This window comes from Ranitomeya variabilis, chromosome 1, assembly GCF_051348905.1.
Source record: "Ranitomeya variabilis isolate aRanVar5 chromosome 1, aRanVar5.hap1, whole genome shotgun sequence".
Classification (NCBI taxonomy): Eukaryota; Metazoa; Chordata; class Amphibia; order Anura; family Dendrobatidae; genus Ranitomeya; species Ranitomeya variabilis.
This window is the reverse complement of record NC_135232.1, coordinates 945,986,458-946,002,645: the sequence shown is the minus strand read 5'-3', so window position 1 is coordinate 946,002,645 and position 16,188 is coordinate 945,986,458.

Genomic DNA, 16,188 nt, shown 5'->3' with positions numbered 1-16,188 from the left:
GGAGACAGAGGCCCCCCACATGTATTGGCGGTGAATTAAGATGAAATAACAAACGTAGTATGAAAATAGGTTTAGCAAATTTGAGGTCCACTTACTACATAGCAGAAGACAGAAAGGACACTTTCATGGTCAGCTGAAAACCCTATCAAAACACCATCCAGAAATTACTTTAAAACTCTGGCATTAACTCATAACACCAGAGTGGCAATTCCTGTTCACAAGAGCTTTCCAGACACAGTAACGAAACTTCAGCTGTGAACTGGAACAAAAATGCAAAAACAAACATGGACAAGAGTCCAACTTATCTAGTAGTTGTCTAGGAGCAGGAACAAGCACAGAGAGGCTTCTGATAACATTGATGACCGGCAAGCAACTAACAGAGCAGCAAGGTTATATAGCGACTCCCACATCTTGATGGGAACAGGTGAACAGAGAAGATGACAACACCAGTTCAATTCCACCAGTAGCCACCGGGGGAGCCCAGAATCCAAATTCACAACAACCACCTGTGACCACAAGAGGGAGCCTGAAAACAGAGTTCACAACAACCGCCCCCTTGTGGACCTGTTGTGATTTGGTTTGTGGGCTCCCCCGGTGGTCTCTTGTGGTACTGGTGTCTTGCAAGCTTTGCCTTCTCAGTTCACCTGTTCCTATCAGGATGTGGGAGTATCCTATTTAACCTTGCTCCTCAGTCATTCTAATGCTGGCCATCAATGTATCCAGAGTGATTCTGTTGCATGTTCCTGCTCCCAGTTTTCTGCTCAGCTAAGTTGGACACTTTAGTCCTTAAGTCTATTTTTGTATGTTTTGTCCAGTTTGCACTTATGTGAATCTCTGCAGCTGGAAGCTCTTGTTGGGCTGAAATTACCACTCCAGTGGCATGAGTTGTCACATGAGTTAAGGTAATTTCAGGATGGTGTTTTGAAGGGTTTTGCAGCTGACCGCGAAGTCCTCTGTTGTATCTTTCTGCTATTTAGTTAGCGGGCCTCTCTGTGCTAAATCTGCTTTCATACTACGTGTGTCTTTTCATCTGCTCTCACCGTTATTATATGTGGGGGGCTGCTATCTCCTGTGGGGACATTCTCTGGAGGCAAGCCAGGACTGTGTTTTCTTCTACCAGGGGTAGTTAGTTCTCCGGCTGGCGCGCGGCATCTAGAGACAACGCAGGAATGCCCCCTGGCTACTTCTAGTGTGGTGTGTATGTTTAGCATCGCGGTCAGCTCTAGTTTCCATCACCCGAGAGCTTGTCCGTTTATTCTATGCTTCTGATGTTTCCTTGCCATTGGAAACCATAACAGTATGGCCAGCCCAAATGTTTAATCTATAGGCTGAAGCAGGAGAGAAAAGGAACTGTGTGAAACCTTTTTTTTTTTTTTTCCTTCCTCTGAAGTTGCACTCCAGCTCTAATTGCAGTCTCCTGTTTTCCTCTCCTCTTAACCCCTGAATGGCTCAGACTTTATCTGTTGAAATATGGATCCCCAGAGTCTGGCTACCAATTTGAATAATCTTGCCTCTAAAGTTCAGAATATACAAGATTTTTTGTTACATGCTCCTCGGTCTGAACCTAAAATTCCTATACCGGAGTTTTTTTCTGGAGATCGATCTTGTTTTCTTAATTTTAAATACAATTGTAAATTGTTTCTTTCGCTGAGATCTCATTCTGCTGGAGATCCTGCCCAGCAGGTAAAAATTGTTATTTCTTTACTGCGGGGTGACCCCCAAAATTGGGCATTTTCATTGGCACCAGGGGATCCTGCGTTGCTCAATGTGGATGCGTTTTTTCTGGCTTAGGGGTTGCTTTATGAGGAACCAAATTTGGAGATTCAGGCTGAGAAAGCCCTAATAGCCCTCTCTCAGGGGCAAGATGAAGCCGAAATATATTGCCAAAAATTTCGAAAATGGTCTGTGCTTACTCAGTGGAATGAGTGCGCTCTGGCGGCAATTTTCAGAGAAGGTCTCTCTGATGCTGTAAAAGACGTCATGGTGGGGTTTCCTGCGCCTACTGGTCTGAATGAGTCCATGACAATGGCAATTCAGATTGATCGGCGTTTACGGGAACGCAAACCTGTGCACCAGTTGGCGGTGTCTTCTGAAGAGGCACCACAGAGTATGCAATGTGATAGCTTTCTGTCCAGAAGCGAACGACAGATTTATAGGCGCAAAAATCATTTGTGCTTCTATTGTGGAAATTCTACTCATGTTATATCAGCATGCTCTAAACGAACAAAGAAAGTTGATAAATCCTCTGCTATTGGCACTTTGCAGTCCAAGTTTATTTTGTCTGTAACTCTAATTTGTTCGTTATCTTCTATTGTTGCGGATGCGTATGTGGATTCTGGCGCCGCTTTGAGTCTTATGGATTGGTCCTTTGCCAGGCGCTGTGGGTTTGATCTAGAGCCTCTGGAAGTTCCTATACCTTTAAAGGGTATTGATTCTACACCATTGGCTAGTAATAAACCACAATACTGGACACAAGTGACTATGCGTATGACTCCAGACCATCAAGAGGTGATTCGCTTCCTTGTACTGTATAATCTACATGATGTGTTGGTGCTGGGATTGCCATGGTTGCAAACTCATAACCCAGTCCTTGACTGGAAAACAATGTCTGTACTAAGCTGGGGATGTCAGGGAAATCATGGGGACACATCTTTGGTCTCCATTGCTTCATCTATTCCCTCTGAAATTCCTGAGTTTTTGTCTGATTATCGTGAGGTTTTTGAGGAATCTACTCTTAATTCTCTTCCTCCTCACAGAGATTGCGATTGCGCCATAGATTTGATCCCTGGCAGTAAATTTCCTAAGGGTCGTCTATTCAATCTGTCTGTACCTGAACATGCTGCCATGCGGGAGTATATTAGGGAGTCCTTGGAAAAGGGACATATTCGTCCTTCTTCGTCTCCTCTTGGAGCGGGGTTCTTTTTCGTAGCTAAAAGCGATGGTTCTTTGAGACCTTGTATTGATTATAGACTCTTGAATAAGATCACAGTCAAGTATCAGTATCCTTTGTCATTGCTGACAGATTTATTTGCTCGCATTGAGGGGGCGAAGTGGTTCTCTAAGATTGATCTTCGCGGTGCGTATAATTTGGTGCGAATTAAGCAGGGGGATGAGTGGAAAACCGCATTTAATACGCCCGAGGGCCATTTTGAGTATTTGGTGATGCCTTTTGGTCTGTCAAATGCCCCTTCGGTCTTTCAGTCTTTTATGCACAATATTTTCCGTGAATATCTGGATAAATTTATGATTGTGTATTTGGACGATATCTTGATTTTTTCGGATGACTGGGAATCTCATGTTCAACAAGTTAGGAGGGTTTTTCAGGTTTTGCGGACCAATTCTCTGTTTGTTAAAGGTTCAAAGTGTGTTTTTGGGGTTCAGAAGATTTCTTTTTTGGGGTACATTTTTTCCCCCTCTTCTATTGAGATGGATCCTGTGAAGGTTCGGGCTATTTGTGACTGGACGCAACCGACTTCTCTTAAGGGCCTTCAGAAATTTTTGGGCTTTGCTAACTTTTATCGTCGATTCATAACTGTTTTTTCTAGCGTTGTCAGGCCTTTGACTGATTTGACTAAAAAGGGTGCTGATGTTGCAGATTGGTCTCCTGCTGCTGTGGAGGCCTTTTGGGAGCTTAAGCGCCGTTTTTCTTCTGCTCCGGTGTTGTGCCAGCCTGATGTTTCTCTTCCTTTTCAGGTGGAAGTTGATGCTTCCGAGATCGGAGCGGGGGCGGTTTTGTCACAGAAAAGTTCAGATTGTTCAGTGATGAGACCTTGTGCGTTCTTTTCTCGAAAATTTTCGCCCGCCGAGCGAAATTATGACGTCGGTAATCGGGAGCTTTTGGCGATGAAGTGGGCATTCGAGGAGTGGCGTCATTGGCTTGAGGGTGCTAAACATCAGGTGGTGGTCTTGACTGATCACAAAAATTTGATTTATCTTGAGTCGGCCAGACGTCTGAATCCTAGACAGGCGCGCTGGTCGTTGTTTTTCTCCCGGTTTAATTTTGTGGTTTCGTATCTGCCAGGTACTAAGAATGTGAAGGCGGATGCCCTTTCTAGGAGTTTTGAACCTGATTCCCCTGGTGATTCTAAACCTACGGGTATACTTAAGGATGGGGTGATATTGTCTGCTGTCTTCCCAGACCTGCGACGTGCTTTACAAGAGTTTCAGGCGGATCGGCCTGATCGTTGTCCGCCTGGTAGATTGTTTGTGCCGGATGAGTGGACCAATAGAGTCATCTCGGAGGTTCATTCTTCTGCGTTGGCAGGTCATCCGGGAATTTTTGGTACCAGAGATTTGGTGGCTAGGTCCTTCTGGTGGCCTTCCCTGTCTCGGGACGTGCGTACTTTTGTGCAGTCTTGCGATGTTTGTGCTCGGGCCAAGCCTTGTTGTTCTCGGGCTAGTGGGTTGTTGTTGCCCTTGCCTGTTCCTAAGAGGCCTTGGACACACATCTCTATGGATTTTATTTCTGATCTCCCTGTTTCTCAGAAGATGTCCGTCATTTGGGTGGTGTGTGACCGCTTTTCTAAGATGGTTCATTTGGTGCCCTTGCCCAAGCTGCCTTCCTCATCTGAGTTGGTGCCCCTGTTTTTTCAGAATGTGGTTCGGCTGCATGGTATTCCGGAGAATATCGTTTCCGACAGGGGATCCCAGTTTGTGTCCAGATTTTGGCGGGCGTTTTGTGCCAGGATGGGCATTGATTTGTCTTTTTCGTCTGCATTTCATCCCCAGACAAATGGCCAGACGGAACGTACTAATCAGACCTTGGAGACTTATTTGAGGTGTTTCGTGTCTGCTGATCAGGATGACTGGGTCTCCTTTTTGCCGTTGGCTGAGTTTGCCCTTAATAATCGGGCCAGTTCTGCCACTTTGGTCTCCCCTTTCTTTTGCAATTCAGGGTTCCATCCTCGTTTTTCATCTGGTCAGGTGGAGTCTTCGGATTGTCCTGGAGTGGATACCATGGTGGATAGGTTGCATCGTATTTGGGGGCAGGTGGTGGACAATTTGGAGTTGTCCCAGGAGAAGACTCAACGTTTTGCTAATCGCCATCGTCGTGTTGTGTCATGAATCCCAATGGCTAGGGATAGCAAGGGACAAGCAAAGTAATACAAAATATCGGACGAGCTCTAGGGTGATGGAACCTGGGCTGACCGCTGCCCTACGCCTGACAAACGCAACTAGAGATAGCCAGGGAGCGTGCCTACGTTGGTTCTAGACGCCACGCACCAGCCTAAGAGCTAACTAGTACTGCAGAGAAAATAAAGACCTCACTTGCCTCCAGAGGAATGAACCCCAAAAGGTACAGTTGCCCCCCACATGTATTGACGGTGAAATGAGAGGAAGGCACACACATAGAGATGATATATAGGTTCAGCAAATTGAGGCCCGCTGTAAACTAGAAAGCAGAACGATACAAAAGGGGTCTGAGCGGTCAGCAAAAAACCCTAATCAAAAAAACCATCCTGAGATTACAAGAACCCATGTGCCAACTCATGGCACATGGGGAGAACCTCAGTCCACTAGAGCTACCAGCTAGCATAGAGACATAATAAGCAAGCTGGACAAAAAAACCAAACAACTGAAAATCAGCACTTAGCTTATCCTGAAAGATCTGGGAGCAGGTAGGCAGGAACCAAACAGAGCACATCTGAATACATTGATAGCCGGCAAGGGAATGACAGAAAGGCCAGGTAAAATAGGAACACCCAGCCTCTGATGGACAGGTGGAAACCAAAGGCCGCAACCCACCAAAGTCACCCAGGACCAGCAGTAACCACCAGAGGGAGCCCACAAACAGAATCCACAACAGTACCCCCCCCTTGAGGAGGGGTCACCGAACCCTCACGAGAACCCCCAGGGCGATCAGGGTGAGCTCTATGGAAGGCGCGGACCAAATCAGTCGCATGAACATCGGAGGTGACCACCCAGGAATTATCCTCCTGACCATAACCCTTCCACTTAACCAAATACTGGAGTTTGCGTCTGGAAACACGAGAATCCAAGATCTTCTCAACAACATACTCCAATTCTCCCTCCACCAGCACCGGAGCAGGAGGCTCAACCGAAGGAACAACGGGCACCTCATACCTCCGCAACAACGACCGATGGAACACATTATGAATAGCAAACGATGCTGGGAGATCCAAACGAAAGGATACAGGGTTAAGAATCTCCGAGATCCTATAAGGACCGATGAACCGAGGCTTGAACTTAGGAGAAGAGACCTTCATAGGGACAAAACGAGAAGACAACCACACCAAATCCCCAACAAGAAGTCGGGGACCCACGCGGCGACGGCGATTAGCAAACTGCTGAGTCTTCTCCTGAGATAACTTCAAATTGTCCACCACCTGATTCCAAATCTGATGTAGCCTGTCCACCACCACGTCCACTCCAGGACAATCCGAAGACTCCACCTGACCAGAGGAAAAACGAGGATGAAACCCCGAATTACAAAAAAAAGGAGAGACCAACGTGGCAGAACTAGCCCGATTATTAAGAGCAAATTCGGCCTGTGGCAAAAAAGCAACACAGTCATCTTGATCAGCAGAAACAAAACACCTCAAATAAGTTTCCAAGGTCTGATTAGTTCGCTCCGTCTGGCCATTCGTCTGAGGATGGAATGCAGACGAGAAAGACAAATCAATGCCCATCTTGGCACAAAACGTCCGCCAAAATCTAGACACAAACTGGGATCCCCTGTCAGAAACGATATTCTCCGGAATCCCATGCAAACGAACCACGTTCTGAAAAAACAAAGGGACCAACTCAGAGGAGGAAGGCAACTTAGGCAAGGGCACCAAATGAACCATCTTAGAAAAGCGGTCACACACAACCCAGATAACGGACATTTTCTGTGAAACCGGGAGATCAGAAATAAAATCCATGGAAATGTGCGTCCAAGGCCTCTTCGGGATGGGCAAGGATAACAACAACCCACTGGCCCGAGAACAGCAAGGCTTAGCTCGAGCACACACTTCACAAGACTGCACAAAGGTACGCACATCCCTAGACAAGGAAGGCCACCAAAAAGACCTGGCCACCAAGTCTCTAGTACCAAATATTCCAGGATGACCAGCCAACACAGAAGAATGGACCTCGGAGATGACTCTACTGGTCCAATCATCCGGAACAAACAGTCTTTCTGGTGGACAATGATCCGGTTTATCCACCTGAAACTCCTGCAATGCACGTCGCAAGTCTGGGGATACGGCGGACAATATTACCCCATCCCTAAGGATACCAGTAGGCCCAGAGTCTCCAGGAGAGTCAGGCACAAAACTCCTGGAAAGAGCATCTGCCTTCACATTCTTTAAACCTGGCAGGTATGAAACCACAAAATTGAAATGAGAAAAAAACAACGACCAACGAGCCTGTCTAGGATTCAAACGCCTGGCAGACTCAAGGTAAATGAGATTCTTGTGATCAGTCAAGACCACCACACGATGTTTAGCACCCTCAAGCCAATGACGCCACTCCTCAAATGCCCACTTCATGGCCAAAAGCTCCCGATTACCCACATCATAATTGCGCTCGGCGGGCGAGAATTTTCTAGAGAAGAATGCACATGGCTTCATCACCGAGCCATTAGAACTTCTCTGTGACAAAACCGCCCCCGCTCCAATCTCGGAAGCATCAACCTCAACCTGAAAAGGAAGTGAAACATCTGGTTGACACAACACAGGAGCAGAAGAAAACCGGCGCTTAAGTTCCTGAAAGGCCCCCACGGCCGCAGGAGACCAATCAGCAACATCAGCACCCTTTTTAGTCAAATCAGTCAAAGGTTTAACAATACTGGAAAAATTAGCAATGAACCGACGATAAAAATTAGCAAACCCCAAGAACTTCTGTAGGCTCTTAACAGATGTAGGTTGTGTCCAGTCACAAATTGCCTGAACCTTGACGGGATCCATCTCAATAGTAGAAGGAGAAAAAATGTACCCCAAAAAAGAAATCTTCTGGACTCCGAAGAGACACTTTGAGCCCTTCACAAACAGAGAATTGGCCCGCACAACCTGAAACACCTTCCTGACCTGTAGAACATGAGACTCCCAGTCATCAGAAAACACCAAAATATCATCCAAATACACAATCATAAACTTATCCAGATATTCACGGAAAATATTGTGCATAAAGGACTGAAAGACTGACGGAGCATTGGAGAGTCCAAAAGGCATTACCAAATACTCAAAATGGCCCTCAGGCGTATTAAATGCGGTTTTCCACTCATCACCCTGTTTTATCCGCACCAGATTATACGCACCGCGAAGATCTATCTTAGTGAACCACCTAGCCCCCTTAATGCGAGCAAACAAATCAGTCAATAATGGCAATGGATACTGATATTTGACTGTAATCTTATTCAGAAGGCGATAATCTATACAAGGCCTCAGGGAACCATCTTTTTTTGCCACGAAAAAAAAACCTGCTCCCAGAGGGGACGAAGATGGACGAATATGTCCCTTTTCCAAGGACTCCTTAATATAATTCCGCATAGCAGTATGCTCTGGCAGTGACAGATTTAATAAACGACCCTTAGGGAACTTACTGCCAGGAATCAATTCTATAGCACAGTCACAATCTCTATGAGGAGGGAGCGAATTGAGCTTAGGCTCCTCAAAAACATCCCTACAGTCAGACAAAAACTCAGGGATCTCAGAAGGAGTAGATGAAGCGATTGAAATTGGAGGTGCATCATCATGAACCCCCTGACATCCCCAGCTTAACACAGACATTGTTTTCCAGTCCAGGACAGGATTATGAGTTTGTAACCATGGCAGACCCAGCACTAGTACATCATGTAAATTATACAGTACAAGGAAGCGAATCACCTCCTGATGAACAGGAGTCATGCGCATGGTCACTTGTGTCCAATACTGCGGTTTATTCATAGCCAATGGTGTAGAGTCAATTCCCTTCAGAGGAATAGGAACTTCCAGAGGCTCCAGACTAAAACCGCAGCGTTTAGCAAATGACCAATCCATAAGACTCAGGGCAGCGCCCGAATCCACATAGGCATCAACGGAAATGGAAGACAGTGAAAAAATCAGAGTCACAGACAAAATGAACTTAGGCTGCAGAGTACCAATGGCAAAAGATTTATCAAGCTTTTTTGTGCGTTTAGAGCATGCTGATATAACATGAGCTGAATCACCACAATAAAAACACAATCCATTTTTCCGCCTATAATTTTGCCGTTCACTTCTGGACTGAATTCTATCACATTGCATAGTCTCAGGTGCCTGTTCAGAAGACACCGCCAACTGGTGCACGGGTTTGCGCTCCCGTAAATGCCGATCAATCTGAATGGCCATAGCCATAGACTCATTCAGACCTGTAGGTGTAGGGAACCCCACCATAATATCCTTAATGGCCTCAGAAAGACCATTTCTGAAGTTTGCAGCCAGGGCGCACTCATTCCACTGAGTAAGCACCGACCATCTCCGAAATTTTTGACAATATATTTCCGCTTCATCATGCCCCTGAGAGAGGGCTAACAAAGCCTTTTCAGCCTGAATCTCCAGGTTGGGTTCCTCATAGAGCAATCCCAATGCCAGAAAAAACGCATCCACACTGAGCAATGCAGGATCCCCTGGTGCCAATGCAAATGCCCAATTCTGAGGGTCGCCCCGCAGGAAAGATATTACAATCCTGACCTGTTGAGCAGGGTCTCCAGAGGAGCGAGATTTTAAAGAAAGAAACAATTTACAATTGTTCCTGAAATTCAGGAAGGTAGATCTATCTCCAGAGAAGAACTCTGGAATAGGAATTCTAGGTTCAGACATGGGAGTGTGAACAACAAAATCCTGTATGTTTTGAACTTTTGCCGCAAGATTACTCAGGCTGGAAGCCAAACTCTGGACATCCATGTTAAACAGCTAAGATCAGAGCCATTCAAGGGTTAAGAGGAGGTAAGAAGCAGCTAGACAGCAATTAAGGGCTAGGCAGCAAAACTCTGAAGGGGAAAAAAAAAAAAAAATTTCCCTTAAACACTTCTTTTTCTCCTGCTTCAGCCCAAACAATTAACACTTTGTGGGCCGGCTATACTGTCATGAATCCCAATGGCTAGGGATAGCAAGGGACAAGCAAAGTAATACAAAATATCGGACGAGCTCTAGGGTGATGGAACCTGGGCTGACCGCTGCCCTACGCCTGACAAACGCAACTAGAGATAGCCAGGGAGCGTGCCTACGTTGGTTCTAGACGCCACGCACCAGCCTAAGAGCTAACTAGTACTGCAGAGAAAATAAAGACCTCACTTGCGTCCAGAGGAATGAACCCCAAAAGGTACAGTTGCCCCCCACATGTATTGACGGTGAAATGAGAGGAAGGCACACACATAGAGATGATATATAGGTTCAGCAAATTGAGGCCCGCTGTAAACTAGAAAGCAGAACGATACAAAAGGGGTCTGAGCGGTCAGCAAAAAACCCTAATCAAAAAAACCATCCTGAGATTACAAGAACCCATGTGCCAACTCATGGCACATGGGGAGAACCTCAGTCCACTAGAGCTACCAGCTAGCATAGAGACATAATAAGCAAGCTGGACAAAAAAACCAAACAACTGAAAATCAGCACTTAGCTTATCCTGAAAGATCTGGGAGCAGGTAGGCAGGAACCAAACAGAGCACATCTGAATACATTGATAGCCGGCAAGGGAATGACAGAAAGGCCAGGTAAAATAGGAACACCCAGCCTCTGATGGACAGGTGGAAACCAAAGGCCGCAACCCACCAAAGTCACCCAGTACCAGCAGTAACCACCAGAGGGAGCCCACAAACAGAATCCACAACAGTGTTGGTCCTCGTCTTCGTGTTGGGGACTTGGTGTGGTTGTCCTCCCGTTTTGTCCCTATGAGGGTCTCTTCTCCTAAGTTTAAGCCTCGGTTCATCGGTCCTTATAAGATTTTGGAAATTCTTAACCCTGTGTCTTTTCGTTTGGACCTCCCAGCATCCTTTGCTATCCATAATGTCTTCCATCGGTCATTATTGCGGAGGTATGAGGTACCACTTGTGCCTTCTGTTGAGCCTCCTGCTCCTGTGCTGGTTGAGGGTGAATTGGAGTACGTGGTAGAGAAAATCTTGGACTCCCGTGTTTCCAGACGGAGACTTCAATATCTGGTGAAATGGAAGGGCTACGGTCAAGAGGATAATTCTTGGGTTACAGCTTCTGATGTTCATGCTTCTGATTTGGTCCGTGCCTTTCATAGGGCTCATCCAGATCGCCCTGGTGGTTCTTGTGAGGGTTCGGTGCCCCCTCCTTAAGGGGGGGGGTACTGTTGTGATTCGGTTCGTGGGCTCCCCCGGTGGTCTCTTGTGGTACTGGTGTCTTGCAAGCTTTGCCTTCTCAGTTCACCTGTTCCTATCAGGATGTGGGAGTATCCTATTTAACCTTGCTCCTCAGTCATTCTAATGCTGGCCATCAATGTATCCAGAGTGATTCTGTTGCATGTTCCTGCTCCCAGTTTTCTGCTCAGCTAAGTTGGAAACTTTAGTCCTTAAGTCTATTTTTGTATGTTTTGTCCAGTTTGCACTTATGTGAATCTCTGCAGCTGGAAGCTCTTGTTGGGCTGAAATTACCACTCCAGTGGCATGAGTTGTCACATGAGTTAAGGTAATTTCAGGATGGTGTTTTGAAGGGTTTTGCAGCTGACCGCGAAGTCCTCTGTTGTATCTTTCTGCTATTTAGTTAGCGGGCCTCTCTGTGCTAAATCTGCTTTCATACTACGTGTGTCTTTTCATCTGCTCTCACCGTTATTATATGTGGGGGGCTGCTATCTCCTGTGGGGACATTCTCTGGAGGCAAGCCAGGACTGTGTTTTCTTCTACCAGGGGTAGTTAGTTCTCCGGCTGGCGCGCGGCATCTAGAGACAACGCAGGAATGCCCCCTGGCTACTTCTAGTGTGGTGTGTAGGTTTAGCATCGCGGTCAGCTCTAGTTTCCATCACCCGAGAGCTTGTCCGTTTATTCTATGCTTCTGATGTTTCCTTGCCATTGGAAACCATAACATGGACCATTTTCTCCTTTAGGGCCACCACCCGTTTTAGGGACTCCACCCCCTTTTGGGCAACTACCCCCTTTTGAGACGCAGCCCCTTTTTGGCCAACTATAATTATTTGGGCACCGCTCCATTTTTGAGACTCCACCCCCTTTTAGGGACACCACCCCACTCTGGGGTACACCTCGTGGACTTCCCACAGTACTCTCAGGCCCCAGTTCGCCCAGCACAGCAATGTGACTCTCGCCCTTTAAGAGTCTGCATACTCTATCCAGCAATGTCTTTTTTTTTCTCTTTGCTGCAACTGCAGCTACATTTCACAAGGCTCTGCACCGCAAACTTCGTGGACCCGCTGATCCACAGCAAACTTCATAACCCCGCCGAGTTACCGCCAGACGCCTTCAGTCTTCGTGGCCCCGCCGAGCCACAGCAAGTCGATCACAGAAGAAAAAAAGAAATACATGGACTCGCCGGTCCACAGCAAGCACCCGCACACGTGCTTTATAGGAAAAAAAACACAGTCTCTCACTGACCCCGGTCAGATTAACACAGACTACGGTCTGTTACACACCCGGCTTTAACACAGCCCAAAACATAGTTTTTCACTGACCCCGGTCAGTACAATAGACGGTTTTCAGACCGTCACCCGTTGGCAACTTCACGGGTTCCTGGACACCCCTCAGCCTCAGAGATGCCCAGACGCACTGTCTCTGTTTTCTTCCACTCTGACCCCGGTCAGTGCACACGGACACCTGTCCGTTACCTGTTGGTGCCGGCCACACAGGTTCCCGGATCCCTCTTCTCCTCAGAGGTATCCCATAAACAGCAGTTTCTCACTGACCCCGGTCAGTCTTTACTCACGGTTGTCAAGACCGTCCACTCCTCTGGCTCAGACCAGCCAGCGCTGCAACCTGTGTTCCTTGGATCGTTGCCCGCATTCGAAACACCAATTGTAAGGGTTCACTCGCTCAGATGCAACGGCTGACACGCAGGAGACACGTTCCTTTAAAAGTTCACCGGACCCTCCTGCCAAATTTCAGTTTTTTTCATAAATAAACACAAGTTATATCGAAGAAATTTTACCACTAACATGATGTACAATGTGTCAGGAAAAAACAATCTCAGAATCAGTGGGATACGTTGAAGCGTTCCAGAGCTATAACCTCATAAAATGACAGTGGACAGAATTGTAAAAATTGGCTTGGTCATTAAGTACAAAATTGGCTCTGTCACTAAGGGGTTAAACACACAGATCCGATTCATTAATTGTTTTTTATTTCTCCATCTCCTCCATTGCTGGGGTCAGTGTATATCGCACATCACTTGGATGATATGTGAGTGATGTGCGGTGTCTCACCTGCACCCATAGGCTTATATGGGTATGAGTGAGTCGAGACTCGGCCGAGTGTCGGTGACAATCGCAGCATGCTGCAATTTCACTCATACGTACAATACAGCCAGGATAACAAACGATGATGGGAGCTGCCCCATAGATGAATACAGGTCCTAGTGCTATAGTACTCATCCATATTCATCGCTAGTGTGACCCCGGCCTAAGAGTCATAACTTTTTTATTTTTCTATTGCCATAAAAGAATGAGGGTTTGTTTTTTTTGCAGGACAAGTTGCAGCTCTGAATGACACAGTTCACATTCTCACATACAGGTGCTTCTCACTAAATTAGAATATCATCAAAAAGTTAATTTATTTCAGTTCTTCAATACAAAAAGTGAAACTCATATATTATATAGAGTCATTACAAACAGAGTGATGTATTTCAAGTGTTTATTTCTGTTAATGTTGATGATTTTGGCTTACAGCCAATGAAAACTCAAAATTCATTATCTCAGTAAATTAGAATACTTTATAATACCAGCTTGAAAATTTATTTTAAAAAGAATTCGTTTTTTTTTTGCTTTACAAGGTTTGCCATATGGGTTAATTAATTTTAGAATTTTATATATTTCAATACTTCAGTATGGCAGTATATACTGTAGTAGAAATGTACTTTTGGGAAGTTCAGCTACAGCTGTGCATCATGGAAGTATACATAGGGCAGCAATGTGGGTTTCAGTAGGTTCCCAACCATCATGGTAACCCATTGGCACCCAGCAAAGATCATGAGCCAGCTCTATATCCCTCTATATGACATAGGACTAACAAGTAATATATGGAAGGCATCTTTTCTTATGACTACCCAGTCATTCCTGGGTTTTTCCTATTGGAAATATATGACTAAAGTTACAACTGATTGTTACGATTTGTCGGTGAGGCATGTCCTTCCCAGTCTGATATGAAAGAATCATGCTCCTAACATAGTCAGGCCAAAGACCATCAACTGTTCCTTCGTCAAGAGGTGTGTATGATATGTGGCCAGAGGTACAGTTCGTCTGAAACGCGCGTCGGGGTGCACCATATCAAATTGGCGGTCCTTATAACGAATCCCATACATTAGAAGTAAGTGACTCTGTATGTTATCCACTCATAGCACCTTATAGATTGCACATTTTTGCACTATATGCACTTTTTTAGTGTCTTTCCTTACACTGGATTGAATATTGATGTATGCACATTGTATGCACTCTTCAGATAGTAAAGTGTCTTTTTGCTTTTAGTTTACAGCACTTTTCACTTATATGCTATATAGGGTGCTTGTTAGGATATATAAGCAGTCCTTGCGGGTATAATATACAATATGCCTGCCATATGATATAATTTGATATGTGCAAACAGATTTTTAAGTATATACATACTAATATTATCTTGATTTCATACGTTTTTTACATTTCTGTACATTTATGGTTTGATATTTCGTCACTAAATAAATAAATATCAATATATTTGCAATACTCTCTGTTGTGATGGTCTTTGGCCTGACTATGTTGGGAGCACGATTCTTTTAGCTCTTTGTGGTGCTATCACCGCACTATTGACACATTTGGAGGTCTCTGGGTATTATAACATAGTTTAATAATAATAATTCTTTATATTAGTGATTCTATATGATGCCTTGATTTCACTAGTGTGTTTCATTAATCATTACAGTCTGATATGGTCTATTCAGTGCAGGCAAGGACAAGAGGAATGGTAACACATCATTTATCTATTAGTATATTTCCAGGAAGAATTACAAAGAACCATCACAAGGCATTTTCGTTTCTTATGAGAGTCACTCATAAAATAGACATGTCAGGAGGACAAAGCGAGACAAACAGATATTATTTGTTCTCTAGTAAGATTACATAACATATATATGGCTGCACTTAAAGTGTGCCCCTTCTTTCAGAATAAACTGTCAAATGTGTGCACATGAGGAATAATAAAATGTTGGGTTATTATTTGACTTGTATCCTGTATTGTTCTCCAGTTATCCCCTCCGTGAGCGCTGTCATTTTCATTTCATCAATGGTTTATTCAATACACTGTACTGTACACAGAAGCAGAGGAATTCCTTCTCTTCTAGCTATAGCAGTACTAACCTGTGTAGCTGTGAATCCAGCACTGAAAAGAGGTAAAAGTTGCTTGAAGCTGCAGCTCAATGTGTATAATATGAGTTGTAACACTGTGATCTCACAGTGCTGGCAGTCTGTCTTGCTTTAACAAAGAGCAATTTTGGGTATTCTTTTCAGAGAGGATGGTGCGTACAAGAGGCAGGGGAAGACGTGCCTCTTGAGTGGAGAAAAAGCATTTTTCTCAGATAAGATATATTACAAAGTTTCTTGCATTTGTCTGTGCTATTGCTTTATGGAAAGTTTGTTGAAACAATGACCATTTAAGACAAATGATCTAATACTTCTTTATGTTTCTCTCTCACAGCCTTCTTCCCTTTCCTATGGAATTAAAAGGTTAAAGGAATCAAAGATGGTTTATATAGGCACATACAGTGCCTACAAGTAGTATTCAACCCCCTGCAGATTTAGCAGGTTTAATAAGATGCAAATAAGTTAGAGCCTTCAAACTTCAAACAAGAGCAGGATTTATTAACAGATGTATAAATCTTACAAACCAAAAAGTTTTGTTGCTCAGTTAAATTTTTATAAATTTTAAACATAAAAGTGTGGGTCAATTATTATTCAACCCCTAGGTTTAATATTTTGTGGAATAACCTTTGTTTGCAATTACAGCTAATAATCGTCTTTTATAAGACCTGATCAGGCCGGCACAGGTCTCTGGAGTTATCTTGGCCCACTCCT